This window comes from Periplaneta americana, chromosome 16 (assembly GCF_040183065.1).
Source record: "Periplaneta americana isolate PAMFEO1 chromosome 16, P.americana_PAMFEO1_priV1, whole genome shotgun sequence".
Classification (NCBI taxonomy): Eukaryota; Metazoa; Arthropoda; class Insecta; order Blattodea; family Blattidae; genus Periplaneta; species Periplaneta americana.
In genome coordinates, this window is record NC_091132.1 from 11,521,551 (window position 1) to 11,536,188 (window position 14,638).

The 14,638-nt window shown below is 35.5% G+C and overlaps 1 protein-coding gene and 1 long non-coding RNA gene across 3 annotated transcripts in view; one reads left to right on the top strand and one right to left on the bottom strand.

Moving 5' to 3' along the window:
• Window positions 1-12,546, bottom strand: part of LOC138691276 (uncharacterized) — a 30,984-nt gene extending 18,438 nt beyond the window's left edge. The window contains exons 1-2 of the long non-coding RNA XR_011329790.1: window positions 12,318-12,546; window positions 3,637-3,725 (exon numbers count right to left, since the gene is read on the bottom strand). This is a non-coding gene — a long non-coding RNA (uncharacterized lncRNA). The remainder of the gene's footprint in view (window positions 1-3,636; window positions 3,726-12,317) is intronic.
• Window positions 1-14,638, top strand: part of LOC138691274 (rho GTPase-activating protein 12-like) — an 87,072-nt gene that overhangs the window by 19,215 nt on the left and 53,219 nt on the right. The window lies entirely within an intron of this gene.

Here is a 14,638-nt window from a genome sequence, read left to right on the forward strand (position 1 = left end):
TCAACTTAATTCCTGCCTTGTAGATGTACAGTGACAAGTATTGTTACACAAACAGATTTTGAATTTATAGCATAAAAATATTTTCTCACACTCTTACCAGGAGTCTCCACAGTTGTTGCCATAGTAATGACATCTGTTACCACGATTTAGAATTTTGACTTTATTCATCTTTGTTAATGAACAAAGCTATCTTTTATAATGTAGTGAATCTACTACTTGGACCTTACTTCCTCATTTGTTGGTTGGAATAATTGTATTGTCATTGGTCAGATGTGATTTTGTTTCATTTAGGTATATAAAGAATCATGATAACTACTAGAACATCTAGGAATAAAAAAAGCTGTAAATACAGCATTGACTAATCTTTTGAATAGATCTCATAATTTAAAAAAAAAACAGTTAAATTCTTATTGACTAGAGCACCTATAGAAGGATTCATATCAAATAATACTGGGAGATTCAATAAAAGCATGCAAAAAATTAAACAGGAAATAGGGTATACTCTACTGAATATTTTGAGTAATTCTTTTAATGTTATGGTGTCATTAGGACTCTCTGAATTCCATATTTCTTCTTCACAGTTTCCATTTATTATGTTCCATAGTTTTGTGTATTCATCTATTTTTTCCTTGAATTTTTAGTTTTTTTTACGTATTTATTTGGCTGCAAAAGGGTATCTGTCGGATATAGGGAGGAGAGCCATTAATCCTTCCCATTGAAGGCTTCAAGGAACCAACCTGGACAAATACCCAATGTCCCATCCCTACCTTCCCGTGGTGCAGCTGTTAGTAAGCATAATTTTACGAGCTGAACTAAAGGGAGGGGCTACTCATCAATTAGCACTGGTCAGCTTGATGAGTTAATGACTGATTTTGGTATAATTTTCCTCTATCCAATACCTAATTCCCTCTTTACCCTTTCCTATCCAGTCCTCTGACTGAACTCTTACTTTCTTCGACCCCGACAGTATTAGAGCATTCGAGGCCTAGGGGTTCATTTCACTTTCCTTCCTACCCTGCCTACTTTTCTGTTCCTAGTGCTGACCTGCTATGGCACTAAAATCGTCCTCCAGTGGCTTAAGGAGGGAAAGCTGGTGATCAACAAGATCTCCCAGCTAGGTCCAATGGACCCGTCGACAACAGCAGGTGTGGTCCTCTAGACATTCTGGGGGTTGTGTGTGAATGAAGTAGCCACCAAAACGTTAAAATATGGTGTTCACTTAAATCGGCTACAACTTGCCAGTTTAATATTTTTGAAAAATATTGGAGTGCAAGAGGTCAAATGACTTTATTGTCATACGCCTGGCATTAGAAAACAACAACAACGTATTTATTTTCAACTTAATATTTTGTAAACTTATGGTTCAGTTTTGTATGCCATGTTCTAAATTTGTAACATATAGTATTTGTCATGGCAACGTTGCCAACTTGCTGCTACTTCTAGGAGCTGATCAATTAGTGAAGTATGATATGTTCGATAATGTGGCAGCATTGCCTGCAAGCTGAGGTGAAGAGAACAGGGAATGTCAAATGGTGATTGATTACATCCAAGGTTAACCATGGTTGCCATGATAACAACCCATAACCCACGTGGTTAGCGACCATAAGACATGCGGCTGATGAGCTGTCAGAAGTCTAAAGTAAAGTTAATTCTGTTGTAGATACCTACGTATGTAAATGAAAGTGTTCCATTAGAGAACTTCGAAACAAAAACAATTTTACAAAATAAGGAGTCATACTTAATAAAATTAATATATTAGCTTTTGATCTAAGAATCTGAATTCATATGTTATGGTATAGATGATGATGATGCTGATTATTATTATTATTATTATTATTATTATTATTATTATTATTATTATGGAGAGATTAAAAGACCAGGAGATTAACATGGTTTTTAAACTGACGTTATAACGGTAATATTATCTATCTACTTCGTTCCAATAGGTGACGCAATAGTAAGCACATTCCTTTCACAGTTGATCTCATGGTTGGAGAACAGTATATGAACATATCTATACATCCGTACATACATTCATCGTCTCTATATACATGCGTACATACATACATAGGCTACAGTCGGCCTCGGTTGCGCAGTTGGTATAGCGCTGGCCTTTGTGCTCGAGGTTGCGGGTTCGATCCCGGCCCAGGCCGATGGTATTTAAGTGTGCTTAAATGCGACAGACTCTTGTCAGTAGATTTACTGGCATGTAAAAGAACTCCTGCGGGAGAAAAATTCCGGCATATCGGCGACGCTGATATAACCTCGGCAGTTGCGAGCGTCGTTAAGTGAAGTATAATTTAAATTTTACATACATACACGTTCGATCCCAGGGGTGACAGAATTTTTTCTCGTTGCCAAACTTTCAGAACGGCCCCGAGGTTCACTCAGCCTTCTATAAAATTGAGTACCGGGTCTTTCCTGGGGGTAAAAGGCGGTCAGAGCGTGGTGCCGACCACACCACCTCATTCTAGTGCCGAGGTCATAGAAAGCATGGGGCTCTACCTCCATGCTCCCCAAGTGCCTTCATGGCATGTTACGGGGATACCTTTAGGCCTTTATTACTATTATTATTATTATTATTATTATTATTATGATAGTGTAGATAGCACGTTCTTGAAGTATATTGTCAGGCTTACATCAAAGTCTGGTATGTTAGAATTAAGTAATAAAAGAATTATTTTTTTTCTGATGAGTTTTTCTTTTTTTTGATCCCAAAGTATGTTGCAAAATCTCGGAAGTGAACGACCAATCAAAACAAGTGTTTGAAGACAATTCAGAAACCTCGCATTTCATTGACTGCATTTTGTGACCATCAAATCTTCGTTTTGAAGTGTGTGTTGATTGCAGTTATTTTTCTGTACCTCACTTTGAGTGTTTAAAACAGCTACATATATTAACACCAGGTAAGAAGCCATGTTTTTTTGTGATAATCACATACGAATATATGTAATAGATGCATATGCTATCTGTAAATTATGAGTTACAATCTGTATTATTGTCAACTGTTACTGGCGTTAACAATGTGATATTGTTAAATGTTATAAAGGTATGCACTCACTAACTGGGACAGATTCATTTAGCTTATTTGATTTTTATTATATAGTTCCGATGCTGTTATTTCCAGCTTGACTCCGCCCCTTTGCTTACGTCTTAGAAAGTAAAGTCTCTATGAAGTCTAAGTAGGTAGTATCGTTCGCCATTTTTGTTCTCACATTGCTGAGGTACCATACGAGGAATCTATTTGCCGCACTGTTAAACAATATCATGTCGTAGCTCCTATGATAATAAATCAAACGCAATGTAATTTAGCAAATAATTGAGCGTCGTGTGTTTTCTGCGAACGCCAAAAAAAGAGCTAAAATGGTGGGCAATTATATTAAGTATTTATCGAGCCTTAAGAAATGAATCAGCGAATCACAAGACGCACACGTTTAAATGTAGGCGACCTGCAACGCGATTGGCTGCCGGAAATTAGAGCAATGGGACTATAGTATCGCTCACTTGTCTGCCTTTTCGAATTGACCATTTAATAGTGTTTCTATTTACTGCTAGATGAACATTTCTTTCTTGTAATGTTCTGGACTAAACATTTGCTACAGTGCCCAGCAATAAAGAAAATAGGTGCTGATTTACCATTGCAGCTCACCAAATACTACTGGGATGCCTGCAGGAGAATGGAAGAAATCCAAGATCCGTAGCATTAGTCAACAACAGCAACAAACCTGGAAATAAAAGGAGTAGCTCTGAAGAGGATGTATTTTTAGTTGTGTTAGCTTTGAAAGTAAAAGAAAGAAAAACAAGGTAAACTTAGTCTCAACCATTTCATTTGTGCCTTCAATATTACTACAATTGGAGGCCTTGCAATTGTAAATTGTCAGACTTTCTTTATTTTGATCTTGACCCATATGGAAATTCATCTAGAATCCTCTGGACAGCATCCAGTCATCAGACAGAGGCGATACATACGACCAAGTGAGCACTGCTCAACTTAAAATAGTACAAAGAATAAAAATCCAAACACACTGAATGAATTTGTTCTGGTTAGTGAGTGTATGCCTTAAGAATGTACATATTTAACTGTAAGAACTGAAGTTAAATGTTTATCATTAATATCTACATTATTCTGATAATATAAACGTTAATTTTGAATTCATGTAGGCTATCTTACTCTCCATCAAAATACGACATTTTAAATCATTGTTCATATTTTCAGGTCAGGGGCAAGATGGCAGTGGAAATGGTGCTTGGTTGGAAAGAAAGAAGTACTGTGAATCCTATGAATGCAACGAAATTTGCCAGTCATGCAGGAGTAGTTGAAAGGAACTAGTTGTGAAGATAATGCAATAGTTCCAGATTTTTTATTATTTTGAGACCCATCTGAATAATTCTCTAGATTGCTCTGGCTTCAGCTACTCAAGTAATGTACAAGGAAGGAAACCAAAATGGATGAAAAGCAGTCAGATGTATTTCTACATCACTACAACCCTCAACAACAGCAGCAGCAGAAACAACAACATAAACAGATTGTACTGTACTCTTAATCTTGTAATACAAGGAGAACGTATTAGCAAAATAGACAACAAAAGAAGGAAAGATAGCGTGAAAGTCTTGCAGATTCTGAATCCTGACAAAAAAGTAAATAAAAGAATGCCTGCAGGCTTGAGGAAAGCTAATTTTAGGAATAGAAGAGATTTTGCAGTCAGGAAAATATTCTCAAAATGTAAGAATGGAAAAAAAAAAAAAAAAAAAAAAAAAAAAAGTGGCAGATGAAACTGTAAGTGCATTGAAAAAAACAAGAAATTTTATTGCCACAAATTCTCTCTTGAAGAGAGACTTACTATTCGATGATTTTTTTTTTTTTAATATGGATTGGATTGGAACCGGCAAGAAGTTTAAGTAACTTCACTTATCAAGAGCAATGCCCATGGGACTAGAAGAAAAGATTGTCGTCACAAGAGTATTCTCATCATGAAGAATAATTTCCAACTGTTACAAATTTGTAAGCTAATATTCCTGAGTAATAATAATAATAATAATATTATTATTAATAATAATAATAATAATAATAATAATAATAATAATGATAATGATAATTTATTTATTCTGGTGATGAGTACTGTAGGAGGAAGCTGAAAACAATTTGTATGAATCAAATCACACAATCCAGTATAAAGATCTGATGAATGCTGAATGATTTCATTTTCTAGAAGAGCAAAGTAGGGTTGCCAACTTTTTTTGAAGAAAATACGGGAGACTAAGGAGTCGACAAAATTTCACATAGAATATAAACGAATTATTCGGTTCAGTTACTAAAAACAACTTCATTCTACACTTCGGCAGCTAGGCTTAAATTAAGAGTATTTTGAAACAGATTTCGTCTTGCTTAATAGTTGAAGTCGACTGCAGGTTTCAGCTCTGATGTGTCATGCTCATGTTTCGAACATCTGTCCAATTATTATTCATGAGATGAAACACCCTCTTTGTAAGAGCATTACTATTTGGTATGCTTACAACAAAAGTGGTCGGTTTTTCCAAATTTATAGCATTAACATGATTTGATTTTAAACTTGTGAGCACTAAAACCCATTTCTGACAAGCATCACTTTCTGTAAACACTGCACATTTTAATGCATCTCTTGAACAACAAAATTCATCATATGAATCATCAATCACGGCAAAATTCATCATATGAATCATCAATCACGGCAAAATTAAATGTTTAGAATAAAAAATTTTACATTATGCAAAAATAAGAGAGAGAAATGCTTGAAGAGAAGAATAATACGGGAGTCCGGAGACTGTTAAAAATTAGGGGCAAATATGGAAGATCCTGGGAAATACAGAAGAGTTGGCAACCCTATCTGTAAGCCTTCTTTTCATACAAAACTTCATTATTACTCAGGAATTACATTCCCTTGGGAAAGTTTGAACATTTGCATATACAGTATATATATATATATCTGAATTTGTCTAAATGTGTACAGAACTATTAATTTAATAATATATACTGATGTATGTTGTGACTTTCATGTAACTGTTTTCTTAATGGGCACCAGTTGTTACAATGTGGCAGTTATATCACCCGACGTAAACTCCCATTATGCAAGGGGGACCGCACCTGTCGTTGGTCAATGGGTCCTTCAGACCTAGCCAGGAGGACTAAATAGATGTTATTTAGATCCACCGACCTTTCCCTCATGTGCCGCTTAGGGACCACAGAAAACCTTACTGGAGCTGGAGTTACATGTACACATTTTTCCTTTTATCATTCTGTTGGCAGAGGCACAACAAATTATGATAGTGAAATAGAGGCTATACACATTGCTCTCCGACAATTATTAAATCTTCCCTTAAATAAATATAACAAGACAGTAATTCTCTCAGATTCTAAAGCTGCAATTCAGGGAATATGTTCAAATGCTACAAAGAAGTCAACAAAAATAAGAGAATGCTACAAAATGTTAACACAACTCCAAAAAGTTAATAAGATTGTCTGTCTCCAATGGATTCCAGCACACTGTGGAGTCATGGGGAATGAAACCGCAGACACACTTGCCAAGAAAGGCACAACAATAAAATAAAAGTCTAAATTTAATTTTTCATATTCCTCAATAAAACGCTTGATCACTACAAAATTTTCTCATTCATACCTACAAGAAATAGAATCAAATGCTAAAGACAAAAAATGGATTAGACTACTTTCCAACCCAGATATAATCCCCCAGAGACCAAGGAAAACAGCAGTTGCAGCCTTCAGACTATTGACAAATCATGACTGTCTAGCAAGTCATCTCTGCAGAATAGGTATCTCAGCTTCACCCATATGTGTCCTGTGTAACGATCCAGCAGAAATGAATGAAGACCACTTGCAGACCTGTGAAGCATTAAGATCAGAAGAAACTACAGTTCAAAAGTATTGGAAAGCACGACTGCTAATGGCTTCATTGCCAAATGCAAGGCACTAGATAACAACAACAATATAATATGTACTGAATTGAATCTGAATTACATACTAACAACACACAATACTATAATCTGTCCTTAAAGTCCCAACATTAGCCGTCATTATAATGTTTTTTTTTAAACATGTGACCATTGTTCCAAGGATAGTCTAAGTTTTCCATTAAAATAAACATTTCCACTTTGTTGAGATGCAGACTATTTCACTTTTCATTGATTAAGTTTTCAGTTTTGGATAACAGTCTTTCCAAGGGAACTGAAGATCCCAGTGAATACAGATACTTTCTTATCAAATTACTTAGTTGTGGGTGAATAGTATATGATAAAAGGAACAGATAAGTGAAAACAAAATAGGTACTGGATTTGCTTAGTTAAATATGAAAAAAAAATGCATGCTTTCCTGAAATTTGCATAACAGTTAAATATGGATTTAATGTAAAAATTGTACTTGATAGTAAGTTTGAATTTATAAATTATAATTGAGAATAACTATCTTCCATAATTTTGTACATTAATAGCGGTCATGAAAACTGGTTCCAGCAATCAGAGACCATCCAATGTCTCAACTCTCATTATGAAGGGACTGTATCCTTCCTGGACCTACTCTGCCATCCATGCAAGATATGTAGAACACTTTTATTCTACACAGGAGTGCAAAATGAAGAATCGTCGTTCGTTTACGATTCAAAAGAATACTTGGAATCATAGACTGGGTTGAGTTCTGAACAAACTGTGAATGAATCATTACAAACAATTCATAAAAGAATCGTGTTGCCCAGCTGCAGTTTGAAACCCTTATAATATTATGAATGATCTTCCCAATTTTCGATACTATCGATAGTCACCAGTACAATCGACTATTGTCCATCACTACTAGGAAGAAAGTAGCAAGTTTTAGGCTAAAGATGGGCTATGATTGTCTTGCACAGCTAACGCTGATAGATGTCTACCAGTCCAGTGGATGCACCATCTGCCACAAAGCAAATTTAATCATGGATGGAAATCATTTGCTCCAATGCATTGGCATGGGCCGACATCATCAACAAAGCTGCATTGGGACACCAGAGAGAAAATGGGTTAATTGCTGAAATTTCCATAGAAACAATAATAACTAGTTTCGTGCATATCAAAAACAAAATGGAATGCAACATAATGGATCGTTGACATGTTCGTTGATTAAATGCAACCTCCTCTTTATTGTAGTTGTAAATAAACAAACAAACCAACCAACTCCTTTTTGAGGTTGTAATATGGGTATCATTACTTTTTAAGTAATGTGTAATTTCAAGCGCTGTGATATTTGATACTGTTACAACCTAGAAATATAGAAATTTGAAATTCAGTGTAAAAGTATATACATCTGAGACTGGAAAATATTGAGAAGCCAGGGTCAAGGTGTTGAATCAGATGGACAATTGATGTTTTATTTATTTATTTTTTTGGTTAATGCTCCATGCCATTAGAGAACTAAATATAAAGGTGTAATTTATAGTACGTAATTAAATCTCCGTAAATGAGAAGAATTTTGTACTATTTAGGTTAATTGTTTAATTTATCTGTAATGATATTTATAGTACTGGTATTTAATAAAAACCTTATGAAAAAATTACTTGAACTTTTCTAAGTAATAAACAGCTTTTTTTGTACTCCAGAAAACTAACCATTTTCACCATATGAAGTTTTAATAGAATGTCAATAGTACCTTATATTAAATTAACATTTAAAGATTTTTTTTATTGTGTAAAAATTGTGAAAAGTGGGTTTAATTTTGTTAGTTTACTATAGAGTCATCGAAAAGAATGTCCTGATTTAAACAAAAATTATAACTTCCAGAACTAATGAATGTATAGAAATGGTATTAGTGTGAAAATATTCAGGAAAATTGTATTTTTTTTTTCATACAGTACCTTAATTTGTTCTCTATTTGTGATTTTGCAGATATTAAAAAAATATTCAGTCTTCACCATATCTAGACAGCCAAAAGATAGGTATAAAAATTGAAACTAAATATCCCTTCCTTTTGTCAACTATCAACCTATTCTTCCATCCACATAGGCTAGTTTGAATGAGAATACCTGAACTTTAGAGGTATCCAATGGTGGAATTACACTAACATTGTTTCTTTTCATTTTTTGTAAGTGTAAAATGAGCTTAAAGGTCTCTTTGGAGACTAGAACTCTATAAATAAACTGTATCACCCGAAATTGCACATCGTTTTCATTATAATATTTTCACAGTCGATTCACCATTAATTAAATATTTAGAACATCAATTTAAGATGCTATAGACCTGGCTTAAAATCTCAGCAAGTCCAAATAAATTTGTGATTATGAAGAACTACCGGTATATTCCATGGCATGCATTTGTGGGATAGTCTCATTTCTTATGTCGACCTTCTATCATTGTTTCGTTAATAATAATAATAATAATAATAATAATAATAATAATAATAATTTCTTATTGTGCCATTTATAAAATCATATTTATGCATTGAAGTCATGGCATTTTCGGGAGAGAATCCAATTCCAAGGAAGATCATGATAAATAATACTTTAATTGAACGTGTTAATTAATTTAACTATTTAGGTTATAACCTCTCTTACATCACTGATGAAGATATGTCAAACAAAATATCTAAATTTATAAAAATCACTGGTGTAATTAACACCGTCTTCAAATCATCCCATGTTCAGAAACATACAAGGCTAAAGGTATATAAGACACTAGCTCGACCGGTCCTCACTTACGGTAGCGAGGCATGGACAATCAGAAAAGTTGATGAGCAAAGGCTGACGACAGCGGAAATGAGGTTCATGAGACGAACAGCGGGATGCTCTTTGCTGGAACACCGTAAAAATGTGGACATATTGCAGGAACTAAAAATGGATCCTATAGTTAATTTTGTTCAACAATATCGACTTCAGTGGAAAAAACATGTCGACAGGATGGATCGCACTAGATGGCCTAAACAGATTCTTACTTATGTACCACGAGGAAAGAGGGAATTGGGAAGACCACGAAAGTGCTGGCATGAGACCGTAACAGATCCTGTAGGGTTTAATACGTAACGGATATGATGATGATGATGATGATGATGATGATGATGATATTTATGCATCGGGTTGGTGCACAGTGAACTGCCACCATTTTAAATTTTGAAAAAAAATATATATATAGATCATCATATCCCTCACGTATTAGACCCTACATGCCAGCGCTTTCGTGGTCTTCCCAATTCCCTCTTTCCTCGTGGTACATAAGTAAGAATCTGTTTAGGCCATCTAGTGCGATCCATCCTTTCGACATGTTTTTTCCACTGAAGTCGATATTGTTGAACAAAATTAACTATAGGATCCATTTTTAGTTCCTGCAATATGTCCACATTTTTACGGTGTTCCAGCAAAGAGCATCCCGCTGTTCATCGCATGAACCTCATTTCAGCTGTCGTCAGCCTTTGCTCATCAACTTTTCTGATTGTCCATGCCTTGCTACCGTAAGTGAGGACCGGTCGAGCTAGTGTTTTATATACCTTTAGCCTTGTATGTTTCTGAACATGGGATGATTTGAAGACGGTGTTAATTACACCAGTGATTTTTATAAATTTAGATATTTTGTTTGACATATCTTCATCAGTGATGTAAGAGAGGTTATAACCTAAATAGTTAAATGAATTAACACGTTCAATTAAAGTATTATTTATCATGATCTTACTTGGAATTGGGTTCTCTCCCGAAAATGCCATGACTTTTGTTTTCTCTTTTGAGATTTCCATATTGAAATCTGAGGCGATTATTTGCAAATTATAAGTGGCTCTTTGTAAAGCATCCTCTGTTTTAGCGATAATAATCTGATCGTCGGCAAACATTAGTGTATCGAGAACTGTGTTTCGATTAATTTGAATTCCAGCATGATGACTTTGCCTCCAAAGGTATAAAATATGGTTCATATATATAATAAACAACAGAGGGGAAAGACCGCACCCTTGTCTAACACCTTGGTTGATGGAAGTCCAGCTAGTAGTTCCGCGTTCAGAACTGGATTACCACTGGACTACTGTGCGACAGCCTTGTAACCTATCCACAGGAACTCTATATTACATTCAAGTCTCATATATATATATTTTTTTTAAATCATAAAATTTTTTTTTTCATATAGCAGAAGGACATTTAAATCACACATGTAATGTCAGTCTCCTTTAAGCCACGCTACATCGCGGTCGAACACCTGAACCAGCCGTTGTGGTAATGTTACTGAGGATGGAGGGGGCAGCCTCCGAAACATGTCTGAATTTTATCAGTTTTAATAATCATCATTTTTAAAGTGTTCATACAACTGTGATATATTGTATGTTTCTTATCAGAAGGACATTGTTTTACACATACCAATTTTCATTATTGTATAAGGTACAGTAATGGAGGAAAAAATGTTCAATATTTCCAAAATTTTACTTCTGTAAGCTGTACCTGACGCCTTAATTCCAATTCAACCAGACCAATGGTTAGCTCCAAAAGCTGCCATTTCTAAATTTTCAATTTAAATAACTGAAGAAGGATTCAAATACTATTATTAACAGTAATACCCATAAGAAAGATTTTTTTTTGCCGTAATTCATATGAAAAGGCAGAATATTTTGCCTCTACTGAAAAATATTCAAACAAGGAGGTGGCCGGTTTCGGAACTTTGACATGCAAATAGATAGACCAACAAATAATTAATTGTGATAATAGCCACAGAATAAAGAAATGTGTCAGTGAAAATCCCACAGTCTAATTTTAATATTCTTCAAGTTATTATTCTGTGAATTTGTTAAAGACCTAGCCCAAGTAATGAAAGTTAGACAACCTCTGAAAGGATATGTGTTATTTGCAGGAAAGACATTTCCGATGTTTTACTTCTTTCCGCTCAAATGGTTTCCACTTTTTAGTAAGTAACCTATCTCAAAGTGACTAGGCAGTGTACGGAGAGCTGTTCTCGGATTCCTGGGCAAGGTATTTAACAGCTCGATGCCAAGTAGTACACAAATATATGATGTACACCAACACACTGCCTAATCACAAATCATGTTTGATACCTTAAGAACTGTTTGAGTTAAAGATTGAAAACTTTCACTTTTGTGTTCTTCTAAATTAAAGAATATTCCAGAAAATTTTGTCGGTTTATTTTTGAGACGCCCTGTATTATAATCGAATATTTCCTACAGTTTTCTCGATTTGTGTTATATACGTTTTCATAGTCTCTCGTCAATAATTCTCATTCTTCAATTATAGCTAAAGAAAAATAAATTATAAACAGTACATATTTTTATTGGCAACTTGATAAAAGAACTGAATTTTTACGAAATGTATAAAACTTACGAGAAAGTATGTTCCATCTTCTTGACGTTTTTCTTTCCTGTGTTCCTAAATTCGTATTAGGCAGTAGGTTATAAGAGAGAGGCGACTTGAATGTGCGTATTTGTAATCAAGGATCTTCAGTAATTATGACACTGGTTGATGAGAATACGTGAATAGCTGTTAGCCGAGAAAAAGTAATAATTCTTCTGGGATTCGAAATTAGAAACTTCTCACGCAGGATAGCGCATGCGTTGATTGAGAAAAGTACACGCGTACTCGTGTTTGATATAATGTTGTTTCAGAATATGTGTATGGAGCATTTTTTTTTTTCAGAGAATTGTTTTTAATGTAGCGAAACGTCATGTTTGAAGTTGACTGCCCTGACCTTGTGGTAATTGGCTTCATTACTACCAATGAGCCGAACGAGCTCCTCACATTCCCGCGCCACCAAACGCAATTACTCTAAAACGTGCCAGCTGGCCTGCCACCCATGCGACCGAGCAATTGTGAGGACTTCGTGAAGCAATCGTCGGCTCACGGATTTGAGTTACGAGAATTTTATATTGTTCAGGCTTCCGGAAGAAAGAACTGTAGATAGAGTGAAAGAATAAAGATATAAGAATATGTGAAAAATGGAACAAAAAGTAAACTAAAACGAAAAGAAGGGAGACGAAAGTAAGAGCGGCAAACTTTTCAGCAGAAGTGAAATTCTTAAGTACAAAGATTTAATCTGTATAAACTATTCTGGAAGAAAGACGAGATAAGGCGGAAGATAAAAGAACAACGTTCAAGAAAAAAAGCGAATATTGAACGGAAGGTAAAAGAACAGGAGACGAAAAATGAAGTACATAGTAGAAGTGCGGTACCCTAACGAAAATTGAACGGAAGGTAGAATAGAAGAAAGAGTGAAAGAAATAAACTTAGGCTGTAGTAGAAGGTAGAAAATAAAAAAAGAACGAGAGAAAGAATCTAAGATAGAATAGAAGGCAGAAAGGAAACAAGATCGAAGGTTGGTCAAAAAGGAATATACAGTATGTAGAAGAAAAAAGAAATGGAAGATAATAGAAAGACATAAGAAGATAAAGAACGGAGATAAGTTAAGGAAATAATGGAAGCTAATACAAATGAGAAAAATACGAAAGATAATATAAAGAAGGAACGACTGGAAGATAACATAGAGAAGGAAAGGGCGGAAGTAAATGTAAATAAGAAAAAACTGAATACAGTAGAAGTAAGGAAAAACGGAGGTTAATATAAACAAGAGAAGAACGAAAGGTAATAGAAAGAAAGAAACGGCGGAAGATAGAGAGAGACGGAAAGAACGAAAGACAGAAGGAAAAAGGAGAGATCAAAGGTACTGAAGAGGAAGAAAGAAACGCATATAGGACGGATGGAAAAAGAAAATTGCAAGACGTAGTTGAATAACTGCTCAAATTAAAAGAGAAAGAAAAAAGTATATAAAAATAATAATACGTGGCGCTACAGCCCACGAAGGGCCAAGACCAACCAGCCGACTGCTGGCCTCACGGTCACATGCCGAAGCAGAGGTGGACGATCATCCAACCAGAATGGAGGTATCGTATGGTTAGCACGATGAGCCCCCAGCCGTTATAGCAGGTTTGCGTACGTAACCGGATTTCGCTACCTATCGTAGTCCCCAAGTGCATTACACTGACCGAAATTTCATGAGAAAATTTCTTCTCCCGTGAGGATTCGAACCAGCGCGCATCCCGTGACGCGAGTTCCAGGCAGGATGCCTTAGACCAGTAGTGTCAGAGTTGTAAGCTTCAAAACCTGTTGTGGAGCTAGAGACGTCTAATCGGAGCGTGAACTTGCTTATATCTGTGGAAGCACCGGAGCACGCAACGAGTTATAGTGGAGCGCTCCGCTCCGTTCAGGCTGTGTCTGACAACGCTGCCTTAGACCATTACGCCACGGCGCGGGACAAAAAAAAATATATATATACAGGTTGGAAGTGAAATAACGTTTTAGTTTTAGCAGTCCGGAAACATCGTCGCTAACGCATACTACTCGTTATTCAGATGTGAGAGGTCAACGAACTCGGTGTGTCTAGGTAGGTGAGCTGCTCTGTGCCAGGACGTTGCCACTTGGTCGCATTGTGCAGTGGCTTGAATTTAGAGGTTTTTAGAATTAAATTTACACGGAAACTGTGCACGCTATTGGAATACGCCAGAGGAATAAATGATTCTTTATTAGATTTCCTGTCGATATGGACAAAAATCACGATCCTACTTGCAATAGTTACCGAGTAAGAGATTGTTAAACATTTGGGATTTTTTTTTTCTGAAAAAAAAAACTGAACTTTCCACCAATATGATGAT